Consider the following 12,952-nt stretch of genomic DNA (forward strand, 5'->3'; position numbering starts at 1 on the left):
AGTCTTCTATCAAAAGTTACAGCTATTTATATGAAGTTGTTCAAAAACGCTTTATTTCGCCAAGACAGTGCGTTTCTCACTGTTACATGCATTTGAATGGGGAACTCGACCGAAACAAAGTATAGGTTTTCATTATGTGAATAATTTTAAAATCTTAGCTCAAACGGCTGCAAATCTTGTTTTCCCAGCACGGGGACCTTGAGTTCTATAAGATAAAGCCATAAACATGTTTGTCTGAGTCTTCTATCAAAAGTTACAGCTATTTATATGAAGTTGTACAAAAACGCTTTCTTTCGCCAAGACAGTGCGTTTCTCACTGTTACATGCATTTGAATGGGGAACTCGACCGAAACAAAGTATAGGTTTTCATTATGTGAATAATTTGAAAATCTTAGCTCAAACAGCTGCAAATCCTGTTTCCCCAGCACGGGGACCTTGCGTTCTATAAGATAAAGGCATAAACATGTTTGTCTGCGTCTTCTATCAAAAGTTACAGCTATTTATATGAAGTTGTACAAAAACGCTTTCTTTCGCCAAGACAGTGCGTTTCTCACTGTTACATGCATTTGAATGGGGAACTCGACCGAAACAAAGTATAGGTTTTCATTATGTGTATAGCTTGAAAATCTTAGCTCAAACGGCTGCAAATCCTGTTTTCCCAGCACGGGTCCTTGAGTTCTATAAGATAAAGCCATAAACATGTTTGTCTGAGTCTTCTATCAAAAGTTACAGCTATTTATATGAAGTTGTACAAAAACGCTTTATTTCGCCAAGACAGTGCGTTTCTCACTGTTACATGCATTTGAATGGGGAACTCGACCGAAACAAAGTATAGGTTTTCATTATGTGAATAATTTGAATAATTTGAAAATCTTAGCTCAAACAGCTGCAAATCCTGTTTTCCCAGCACGGGGACCTTGAGTTCTATAAGATGAAGCCATAAACATGTTTGTCTGAGTCTTCTATCAAAAGTTACAGCTATTTATATGAAGTTGTACAAAAACGCTTTCTTTCGCCAAGACAGTGCGTTTCTCACTGTTACATGCATTTGAATGGGGAACTTGACCGAAACAAAGTATAGGTTTTCATTATGTGAATAACTTGAAAATCTTAGCTCAAACAGCTGCAAATCCTGTTTTCCCAGCACGGGGACCTTGAGTTCTATAAGATGAAGCCATAAACATGTTTGTCTGAGTCTTCTATCAAAAGTTACAGCTATTTATATGAAGTTGTTCAAAAACGCTTTATTTCGCCAAGACAGTGCGTGTCTCACTGTTACATGCATTTGAATGGGGAACTCGCCCGAAACAAAGTATAGGTTTTCATTATGTGAATAATTTTAAAATCTTAGCTCAAACGGCTGCAAATCCTGTTTGCCCAGCACGGGGATATTGAGTTCTATAAGATAAAGCCATAAACATGTTTGTCTGAGTCTTCTATCAAAAGTTACAGCTATTTATATGAAGTTGTACAAAAACGCTTTATTTCGCCAAGACAGTGCGTTTCTCACTGTTACATGCATTTGAATGGGGAACTCGACCGAAACAAAGTATAGGTTTTCATTATCTGAATAATTTTAAAATCTTAGCTCAAACAGCTGCAAATCCTGTTTTCCCAGCACGGGGACCTTGAGTTCTATAAGATAAAGCCATAAACATGTTTGTCTGAGTCTTATATCAAAAGTTACAGCTATTTATATGAAGTTGTACAAAAACGCTTTATTTCGCCAAGACAGTGCGTTTCTCACTGTTACTTGCATTTGAATGGGGAACTCGACCGAAACAAAGTATAGGTTTTCATTATGTGTATAACTTGGAAATCTTAGCTCACACAGCTGCAAAATCTGTTTTCCCAGCACGGGGATATTGAATTATATAAGATAAAACCATAAATACGTAAATGTGAGCCTTCTATCAAAAGTTACAGCTGTCTTCATGAAGCTGTACAAAAACACTTTATTTCGCCGAGACAGTGCGTTTCTGACTATTACATGCATTTGAATGCAGTTCTCGCACGAAACAAAGTATAGGTTTTCATTATGTGAATAACCCGAAAATCTTAGCTCAAACCTGTTTGCTCAACACGGGGATACTGAATATTATAAGATAAAGCCATAACTACGTAAATCTGAATCTTCTATCAAAAGTTACAGCTAACTTCATGAAGTTGTACAAAAAGGCTTTATTTTGCAAAGATAGTGCGTTTCTGACTATTACATGCGAGACATGTGTCTCCTTACCGTGTTTAAGACACTTTACAGGTCCCTCCCCTAATGAAGAGTAGTGAGCAGCTGATTGGACCATGGAACAGGTGACCACGTTCAAAAAGCCGCTCTGACAGCTCCAGAGGGGAGAGAGAGAGAGAGTGTGTGCAACGAGCGAGTAGCCTGACAGCCGTCGCGGTTCTTACCATGGTTTTCCCAGCCTGTGCTTATCTTGTGTATTTGTGTGAGGGTGAATTGTAAAAGCCGCTCCTAGTGCATTAGCTGAGAGCTTAGGCACTCGTGGGCTGAAGCGGAAGGGGTGAGCTGCCTTTTCTTTTGGAATCGTTTTCTCCTGTTTTCTTGGTCAGGGAGCGAGGGATAGCTCTGTCATTTGTTTGTTCTTTTTCTTTCCTAGGGTTTAGTTAGTCTTTTCTGGTGGGTCTTAGTTGGTTTTGTTTATTATTTTGGCCTGGGCTCACCCTGGAGCTATGCTTCTTGTCCTTAAATAAAATCACCTTTTTTTACTCACAACTGGTTTGGATGTTTGGCTTGGGAACCAGGGCGGGGATTTGTCTCTCTCTCCTCCAACCTTATGTGCGTCCCTACACGCCTAGATTAGGGGCGTAACATAAATGGAGTTCAAACACGAAACAAAGTATAGCTTTTTATTTTGTGAATAACTTAAAAATCTTAGCTCACATAGCTTTAAAACTGTTTGCTCAACGGGGATATTGAATTCTATAAGATAAAGCCATAAATACGTATATCTGAGTTTCCTATCAAAAGTTACAGCTGTCTTCATGAAGTTGTAAACCCTTTATTTCGCCGAGACAGTGCGTTTCTGACTTTTACATGCATTTGAATGGAGTTCTCGCACAAAACAAAGTATAGGCTTTCATTTTTTCAATAACTGGAAGCTCTTGGCTCAAACAGCTGCAAAACCTGTTTCCCCAGCACAGAGATGCTGAATTGTATAAGGCAAAGCCATATTGATGTGTGTCTGAGCCTTCTATCAAAAGTTACAGGTAACTTCATGAAGCTGTACAAAAACACTTTATTTCGCCGAGACAGTGCGTTTCTGACTATTACATGCATTTGAATGGAGTTCTCGCACGAAACAAAGTATAGGTTTTCATCTTGTGAATAACTTGAAAATCTTAGCTCAAACGGCTTTAAAACTGTTTGCTCAACACGGGGATATTGAATTCGATAAGATAAAGCCATAAATACGCATATCTGAGTCTCCCATCAAAAGTTAGAGCTGTCTTCATGAAGTTGTAAACGCTTTATTTCGCCAAGACAGTGCGTTTCTGACTATTACATGCATTTGAATGGAGTTGTCGCACGAAACAAAGCATAGGTATTCATTTTGTGAATAACTTGAAAATCTTAGATCAAACAGCTGCAAAACCTGTTTGCTCAACACGGGGATATCGAACTTTATAAGATAAAGCCATAAATATGTTTATATGCGTCTTCTATCAAAAGTTACAGCTGTCTTGAATGAAAGCATTATAGCAGCTTACCTCGATCATGTGGTAGAACAGACACATGGGCCACCTACGTGTCCTTCTACGGCAGGAGTAGTTGCCACAAACCTGCAAAACAAAAAGAAGTGATCAGGTGACATGAACAGATTTATACAGCCATAAGCAAGAGATTCTTCCTGCCTGTGGGCGTCAAACTGGACCCCCCCCTCCTTACTGTAACTATCAAAACTATCATAGTCTAAAACTATCATCTCATATCAAAACTATTATAATCACATTATGACTTTATCAGTTATAACAATGAGAAACGGTAAACAATTTGGCAAATAATACTTATAATTTAAAAATAAATAAAATAAATAAAATAATAATAAAAAATAATAATAAAATGAAAATAAATACTTATAATTGTGCTTACCTGGTCCAAATGATCCACAGTCCCTTTGCATTTGTTATAATCCAGGATGATGTGGGGCTTTCTCTTCCCAGAGTCCTGGACTTGTAGCTCACGGTGCCTGGTGCTCAATAAGACAACCTTTTTTCTTTGCTTGGGGATGTAGGAAACCACAGCCTTGCCCCCCCCCCTGTAGCGACCTGGACGGGAGAGACGATCATCGAATCTTACTGCCCGATTAATTTGCTCAAATCTTTTTTTTTTTTTTTTGACATGGTAGCATGAAACAGAAGAGCCCTGTCTCCCCATTTCACAGGCTTGTTGTCGTTTCATGTTGAGACCTGTACAGGCCAGCCAGCATCACAAGCCCCATGTAAGCCTGCAACTCCTCATCTATGTCCTTCCAGTCTTTTACTGACCTGTTGCCCCTGCAGGTTGGTGAAATGCAGGATTAGCTGCATAATGTCCTCTGCAAAAAAAAAGATGGAAAGTGCTCACAGGGCTGCTGATCCTATACGAATTGCATAATGGGTTGGTCCTGGGGTTAAAATGGGGGGAGGAAAAAATGGCAGGACCTCTTCGTGTGTGGGTTGCCACATGATTTCTCCATTTTTAGATCTCCACTGGCCATCCTCCAGTCTTGTCTCTTCCTCCTGCTCTTCTTCCTCCTTCTCCTTCTCCTCCTCCGCACATGAGCTGCAAAGCTCCTTGGTGCCTGGCAAAAATTCTTCTTCGCTGTCAGAAGTATCTCCACTGCTTGTGGAGAGTGCAAAACTGCAGCAACAGCCTCCTCTAAACTGAGTGCACGCTTCATTGTGTCTGTGCAGAAATGACCACTCAGACCAGGCTGCAAAGTATTCTCATAGACTTCAAAGGTGCACCTGAATAAACATGCTATACCATACATCCAATAAGAGAGAGGAGGCACACTCTTGATCAAGAAAAAACATAAGCGCACGCCTTTGATCTCTTCCCCCCCCCCCCCTCTTTCTCTCTCTCTCTCTCTCTCTCTCTCTCTCTCTCACACACACACACACACACACACATGCACATACATACATACACAATACCATTTTATGGTGGTTAGCTGTTTTATTGTCATGCATTTTACAAGGTAAGATAACCATGTCCTGCATTCAAAACCACTGAAAATGTCTATGGTGGTGCTGTGCCTAATATTGTGCTGGTGTATGCTGGGTAATCGCACAGCTAGCGACTGGGTGACTTTATTCACCCGCTTCGGCTGTTATCAGTCCATATCCCCTAGATATGGACCATCTCCTGCTAGATTGTTCAGAAGGTTGTTATTATCCATCCAGATGGAGGATCACTAACAGGAGCGTGGGAAGACTCCAGAATCCACTCTGGCTGCAATGTGTGTACAGGTAAGACCGTTTAAACGGACAGCATTTATAGAATGACTATTAAAAGTCAGACCAGCGAGTGTCAATAATGTTAATGTGGTTATGTTAGTAATACACCGAGTGCTAATATAACAGCTTTAAGATGCATTTGTAGATGTTATTACGTGTTTTACCGTCTTTATGGTGCTAGCTTAAAGTTACGGTGTAAACGTTAGCTTATATTGGAGTAAAGCTGTTACTGTTTAAACGATGTTAGCACAGAAATATTAGCTTCTGTCATGACTGACGAAGTTACTAGTTAATAAAGTTTCCAGTAAAGTGTTTAATCGCAGCCACAGACTGACAGCAAATATCTCGATTAGCTTCAGTGCATCTGTAATAAATATGTGCAAGTTTCAGTGCTTCGTTTAAACTGTATGATACTTATACTGACCCAGGGTCAGTGTAAAATACAATCCTAGCTGTGTGAACAAAGCCTGGCTCCTTTAATCCTGCATGAAAAACCTCAGGATGCAGGCTATTATTACTCTTTCCTGCTGGCACACCTGTCACACCTGAGAGTCAGCTAGAAACTTACAGTGACGTGGACATCATGCAAAGACTGCCAGACTCTGTAATACTGCAAATGATCAGTGACTCAAGTTAACACTAAACTTTAAACGGCACCTCTGTGTCTCTGTGTGCTGAACATTTAGGATTGAGTCAGGCTGCATCTGTGTTAGTCCTCTGACAGACTGGTGACCTGTCCAGGTGTGCTCTACCTATGACTACTGGGACAGGCTCTAGCTCCTGTAATAGAAATTTTATGTTATTCTCATTTAAAGCATTTAAGTGCTTATGCATATGCTTAGTTGTGACACTGTTATAGACTGTTCAATGAAAGTTTCTAAAACTAGATGAACTTACTTCAGCAGTTTGAGAAAACAACTCCCTTTACAGGTGCTGATAACGTCAAGGGCACAAAACAGCATAACCATTGATCCGTTAGGTTTCATAGCGAGACACGTGAAGTGGCAGAGCTGACATGACTGAACTGTGATGTTTGATGTGTGTTTGCTCTCCTGTGCACAGTAATAAATAGCATGATCACAGCTCTTTCTGTGTTGCAGACTTTATTTAAAAAATTCCATGACATCTACTATAACTGAACCAACCTGGTGCTCTTCATTTATGGAGGCTGTTGAGTCTGAATGTTGGATGTTGTGTATCTCGTGTTCTCTGGGCTTTGTTGTCCTCAGTCTTTTTGCAGGATCAGAAAACAAAACCGGGAGGCGCGTAAATGTTTCTTCTCCATGATGTTTCTTCAAATGTTTCTTCTGGATGATGATATGACCGTGACACGGGATGCCACCTTTGGTCTTGTGACGAAGCAAAGCTCAGGAAGAAGTGTGATTAAATGGTACCCAAATGTTGAGAAGGATGTACAGGGCACCTGCAGCCAAATCCAAGCTTCAGCTTAGTTGTAGTTGCAGAATGCTATAGGACTGAGACATCTAAGGCATCAAATGTTTGATTAAACGGATGAAAAAGAGAAGTTTTTTCCCTATAATTATCACTTCTTAAAATCTGTAGCAACTTCAAGTCTGTCAGCATGCTGAGCATGCTCAGAATGTGACAATATATTTTTGTTCAATATTTAATTTCTTTCAGTTGCAATTGTTAAATGAAAAAATATATATTCTTATAATTTAGCAAACGAATTTATCAAAAAAAAAACAACATATATCTGTATTAGTTTTAGTAAATTAATTTGACACCTGTATTGAAAATACCATATTGTATTCATACAGAATCAGTATGGTATCATTGTTTGTCTGTTCACTGATTGTTGAAGCTAAGAGCTACTTTGATCTGTTTAGATCTAAAGTATCCAAAGTTGAGTTCTAATGTTTCTTCACCCCTGTGTGTGTGATATGTGATTTCCTACATGCTGGCAGAGCAGAGCAGCAGTTTGTGCTCACAGATGGTGACAGTGTGGAGAGACGGTGGTATTTCCTCAGAAGAACCAGCAGAGTCACAAAGGACACCAGTCCATCTCACCACCTTGACTTGCTGACTGATGTTCGTCTGCACTGCACAGAGGAAATCAACTGACCGAGGTTTGTCCAGTGACGTGTTATGAAATGTATATTTGTTTTATGCTTACAGATATGTTTTTCTTGACAGAGGCTCTGCAGAGGTTAGACAAAGCAGAGAAAACATGTGCTTTACATTTTACTGTGATTTATTGAGATATTTGTTGCCTGATGTTCAGCAGGAATGGAGAAATAGAATCAAAGGGAGATGTTTTTCCTGTTTTTGTAATGATGTAAGTAAATCTTCAATATTATTTATTTGCTTGGTTATATTAGGAGCGTTTCTGAGTGAGGGGGAGAGGAGTCATCATCCAGGTAAAGTGACGTGGATCAGTGGATACACTTGTCTCCCCTTTACAGGAGACGATCCAAGTCATCCTTAAATGTTAGTGCTTTCAAATACACAAACATTTTTAAAGGACAAAAATGAACATCCAACTTTGACTGTAATACAAAATAAATCTTTGCATGTGTGTTTTCAAACTCTCAGATGGGCAGTATATCAGTCTTGGACTGTCTAACCTGCCGGAGCAGCACTGAATGACCACCGCACGAGCATGTTCCTGCAACATTCAGCATCTGATCCTTCATCTGTGTGCTTCTGCTTTTGGTAAGTAGAGTTACCCAACTCCAGTAACTCTAAACACATGCCATCCATTTCTAACGGCCTGGTTACTTCCTGTCAGTTACTTTAGAAACCATGTGGTCACCTGACCTAACACTGTTTCTTCTTCTTCCCCTTAATTTTGAAGTGTCAAATGTCAAACAGCTGGAGAGGAAACTACACCAGTGTACTGGGATGTTTCAGCAACACGTGCCAGATGCTGTTCCTTCATGGTGACATCACCAGAGACAGTCCCGCCCACCTCAGGACCCATTGATTATGATGATCTGATCCATCAAACCCCCAGCAGGTGAACTTTATTCATGACATAACACCGCAACAATGTAAAAAATTAAACAGCAACAGTCTAAATGTAAAGTGCATTCTAAAGTCCTCTTCAATAAATTGTATGCAAAGAGTCATTCAGGTCACTACAGAACCCAGAGTCTTCATCATTAAATCTCTGGTTGCTTCATTTTTTCTATCCTATATCAGATATTTTAAAGGTTAGCTTAGGTAAAGTTCCATTCTCATGGTGAGGCAAAGTGCTTTATGTGTGTGTGTGTGTGTGTGCGTGTGTCATGAACGGCTATAAAAGGCCTATAATTAAAGAACAAAGTGGGGTTTGAGTTCGAGTTGCGGCAGACTGTCACTACTTGTAAATGGAACGCAGCCTTCCTACGGCGGACAGCTAATAACAGGAATCGGACGCGGTCCAGCCAAGTCCACAGCAACCACCATAGCAACCGCCTAGCATGACCTTAAAAACATATTCTGTCTTCATAACTATCAAAATCGTGAAATGATTTGCAAAGTGTGAAAGTGTTACAGCTGCAGAGAGCTATGGCGGTATCTATGGAAGCTGTTTACATAGCTAATAATATACGATGTAACCATGGAGACAGTCAGTCACTTGAGCTAGCGGTGCATGTTTACTACAGTGAATAAGGTGATTGAGTGCACAGCGTCCACACTCTGCAGGGGGTAAAGACATTACTTCAATATTATTTTATATTGATATATATTAGCCTTTTGTTGACCATCACCTCAGGTTCACCATTACAGTTTCAGATTACAGATGCACACTGTCTAAACACATTCAAAAACTCATGTCTCAGAAATAAGCACAGCTGTTCATGTTTGTCATTAGAGTTTTATTTGTAAGAAAATTATGAACTTCATATTGTGCATTAAATAAAAGAACATTTCACAACTCTGAGTCAACAGAAACAGGTAACAGAAATGTCTCTAATGTGTACAGTGTAGTGTAAGCATTAAAAGATCATAAAGGAAAAACTAACATTTATGTGAAACTAATTGTAATAAAAAATGAGCAGGTGCTTTATAGATTTAAAAGAAAGAATCTGAAAACAACACTTTTTTGGTCTAAGTGATCAAAGTAGAAAACAGAACTGATGTTCAAGAACAAACCGTAGCTGCACTAATATTACACATCTCGATCGTTGTACTGAACAGACATGTTGCTTTTAAAACCACATGCAGTGTGTGACCATGACTGTTCACTGAGACCATGAACGCCACTTCGCTGAAGCATTCTTCTTCTTCTTCTTGCCATTAAATTGGAAGCAGAAGCAGCATGAGCTGATTTGATCTACTGAAAGGAAAAAGCAGAACATCTGAGTTGAAACCAGTCAGCTGAAATCATTAAGACAGGAACAAATTCAATGCAGTGTCTCAAGTGGCTTAGCCTGTTACAACTGTTGATACAAGCTAAATACGGTTAACACACAGTGTCAGGGAGCTCCAGTGTGGGAACTAGTGGCTTTAGGTTTGTAGTCATTTAACTTTCATCCATTCATTCATTTAATTCAGGAGGAAGAAATGCCAGGTTGGTGCAGGCTGGTTACATGCATTTGGTCCCATGCTGTCTTTAATTAAATGACTTGGTTCATTTTATGGCTGGGCTGTATGTGGGGTTATATCATGTTATTTGGGCAGGAGTACCTGTCCCCTGTTAGACTTAGAAAGTTTCTCCATAAGTAGAGTTTCTAACTCTTCTAGCACATCTGTGGCTGACAGCTTTTTGGTGGCTCTTTTTACCCCACACTGGTTGTGAGTGTGTAAATAGCCCCACTAGTTATTTTGGGTTGCAGTTAACTAGGGGAGGAAGGGGTGGGTATGCCATGATTAGGTGAATAACAATTATATGTGATACATAAATTTCACAATGCATGCATATATCTCTATCAATTAAACCTGGCCTGAGGGCTGCCATTTTTTACATTCAGTTATTTCTCTTAGAAATGTTGGAACTAAATAATGAATGTGTTACAGTTAAAGTGAAACACTGGTCAGTGTAAATGGCTCATTGGGACACAGAAACCTTTAAATTAAACCTGATATCTAGTGTCAAACAATATCAAAGCTGTAAAAGATGTTTACATTCAGAATTTATAAAACTATGATTGTAAATAAATTCAAACAAGTGAGCTTTTCTCTTTGTGCTGAATATCAACACTGTGGTTTCTTAGACTGTAAGCTTTACTTTAGTGCAACCAGTTGCAGAAGCTGCCACTCCAAATGTCTTTTGATAACAAGAAAAAAATACCTTTTCAGTACACGGCCTGAAGTTCTTCTCCGACATCTTCTGCAATCGGCTTTGTCTGCTGGTTTGAAGACAATAAACCACAAAAAAGATGATTTAGTCACTTTGTCTGCGTCATGCAGCTCGAATGTGTCGTGTAACGATGTTGAATAGCCGTCGTTATCCCTCTGCTTTGAGCCTTTTATCAAAAGTTACAGCTAACTACATGAAGTTGTACAAAAAGGCTTCATTTCGCCGAGACAGTGCGTTTCTGACTATTACGTGCATTTGAATGGAGTTCTTGCACGAAACAAAGTATAAGTTTTCATTATGTGAATAACTTGTATTTTACACTGACCCTGGGTCAGTATCAACTTCATGAAGACAGCTGTAACTTTTGATAGAGGACTCACACACAAACATATTTATGGCTTTGCCTTATAGAATTCAGCATCTCCGTGCTGAGGAAATAGGTTTTGCAGCTGTTTGAGCTAAGATTTTCAAGTTATTCACAAATTGAAAACCTATACTTTGTGTCGGGCGAGAACTCCATTCAAATGCATGTAATAGCGAGAAACGCACTAACGTGGTGAAATAAAGCATTTTTCCATAAACTTCATAACGACAGCTGTAAATTTTGAGAGAAGACTCACACACACATTGGGGGGATATTGAAGTCTATAAGATAAAGCCATGAATATGTTTGTCTGAGTCTTCTATCAAAAGTTACAGCAAGCTCTATGAAGTTGATGAGAAACGCTTTACTTCGCCAAGACAGTGCGTTTCTCACTGTTACATGCATTTGAATTTAGTTCTTGCCCGACACAAAGTATAGGTTTTAATTTGTGAATAACTTGAAATTCTTAGCTCAAACAGCTGCAAAACCTATTTCCTGAGCACTGAGATGCTGAATTCTATAAGGCAAAGCCATAAACATGTGTGTGTGATTCTTCTATCAACAGTTACAGCTGTCTTCTTGAAGTTGATACTGACCCAGGGTCAGTGTAAAATACAATCCTAGCTGTGTGAACAAAGCTTGGCTCCTTTAATCCTGCATGACAAACCTCAGGATGCAGGTTATTATTACTCTTTCCTGCTGGCACACCTGAGAGTCAGCTAGAAACTTACAGTGACGTGGACATCATGCAAAGACTGCCAGACTCTGTAATACTGTGAATGATCAGTGACTCAAGTTAACACTAAACTTTAAACAGTACCTCTGTGTCTCTGTGTGCTGAACATTTAGGATTGAGTCTGCATTGACTTTATTTATTGAGACTTTAATGTGCTAAAAGCAGGTTGAAGACAGCTCAGAAACATTTGAAGATTAAAATTTAGCATTATGGCTGCTGGTGGTTTGTAAAGCCTATACTCAGCTGTAGTTTTTGTTACTAATTTATGTTTGTTGTTGTTTAACACAGATTTCAGAAGAGCAAATATGCTTAATAGTTTAACTAGATTTCATTTGTCAGTGTGGGACTGCTGAGTCACCTGAAGAACTCATTTCATTCATTCTCCACATGATGTTCATATACAGAAATGTTTCACAGGAACTGGTTCCTCCCAAACTGTGAACTAGTGTGTTTCCATAGATTATCTCTGTATGAATGTACTTTTAAATGAAGGCAAGTGTTTGTCCTTTTTTGTTCCTCAGTTACAGTACGTAATATCTTGATATCAGGCGGTCAACACTGGGGGAAGACAAGAAGCAGACGTACTTCCAAGAGGGAGCTGCAGTGAGGACACAGCCAGGTCACTGAGGTCAGAGGTCAGAATCTGAAACAGCTCAGGTTTATATTTTAGGGGTTATAAAAAATCAAAATGTATTTATGAAGAAACCTTTAAATAATAGTCATAATTATGATTATTATAAGAAATATCAAACATTTAAGTGGATTTTCTGTTACACATATTGTATTAGCCCTGCAATAAACTGGCAGCCTGTCTTTGTCCTGTATCAGCTGGGATAGGCTTCATCCTCCCGCAACCCTGAATTGGATACATTGTATTCCAATTATGTAATCTGATCATTTACAAACTCAAGGTGTCTAATCAAAATGTAAGTAATAATTATAAAATGGGAAAGCAGAAATAAGTGTGACATAAATGTAAATGTGTTAGCTGACATAGAGGACAGCTACATGTAGTCTGAAAAACCTTTGTTGTCAAGTTTGCAGGTATATCAGCACGAGACATTCTTACATAGAAGAGTCTGTTAAAGTCTCTAACTCAGCGAAGCATTATTGGTCCCGTCTGTTTGGATAAATATAGTAAGTT

General features: G+C 39.2%; 1 long non-coding RNA gene across 3 annotated transcripts; it reads left to right on the top strand.

Moving 5' to 3' along the window:
• The first annotated feature begins 5,118 nt into the window (after positions 1 to 5,118).
• Positions 5,119 to 12,923, top strand: LOC146581813 (uncharacterized). Of its 3 annotated transcripts, none has more exons than XR_014893916.1 (7): positions 5,119 to 5,201; positions 5,407 to 6,850; positions 7,389 to 7,550; positions 7,803 to 7,841; positions 8,017 to 8,136; positions 8,279 to 8,440; positions 12,330 to 12,923. It is a non-coding gene; the product is annotated as an uncharacterized LOC146581813 (long non-coding RNA). The 3 variants fall into 3 exon arrangements; XR_014893917.1 differs by having other exon boundaries at positions 12,357 to 12,923; XR_014893918.1 differs by having other exon boundaries at positions 7,394 to 7,550.
• Positions 12,924 to 12,952: the final 29 nt, after the last annotated feature.

Source organism: Mchenga conophoros, linkage group LG2 (assembly GCF_057382185.1).
Source record: "Mchenga conophoros isolate Kocher_MC1m ecotype Shallow Benthic linkage group LG2, M_conophoros_male_GT1.1, whole genome shotgun sequence".
Taxonomy (NCBI): domain Eukaryota; kingdom Metazoa; phylum Chordata; class Actinopteri; order Cichliformes; family Cichlidae; genus Mchenga; species Mchenga conophoros.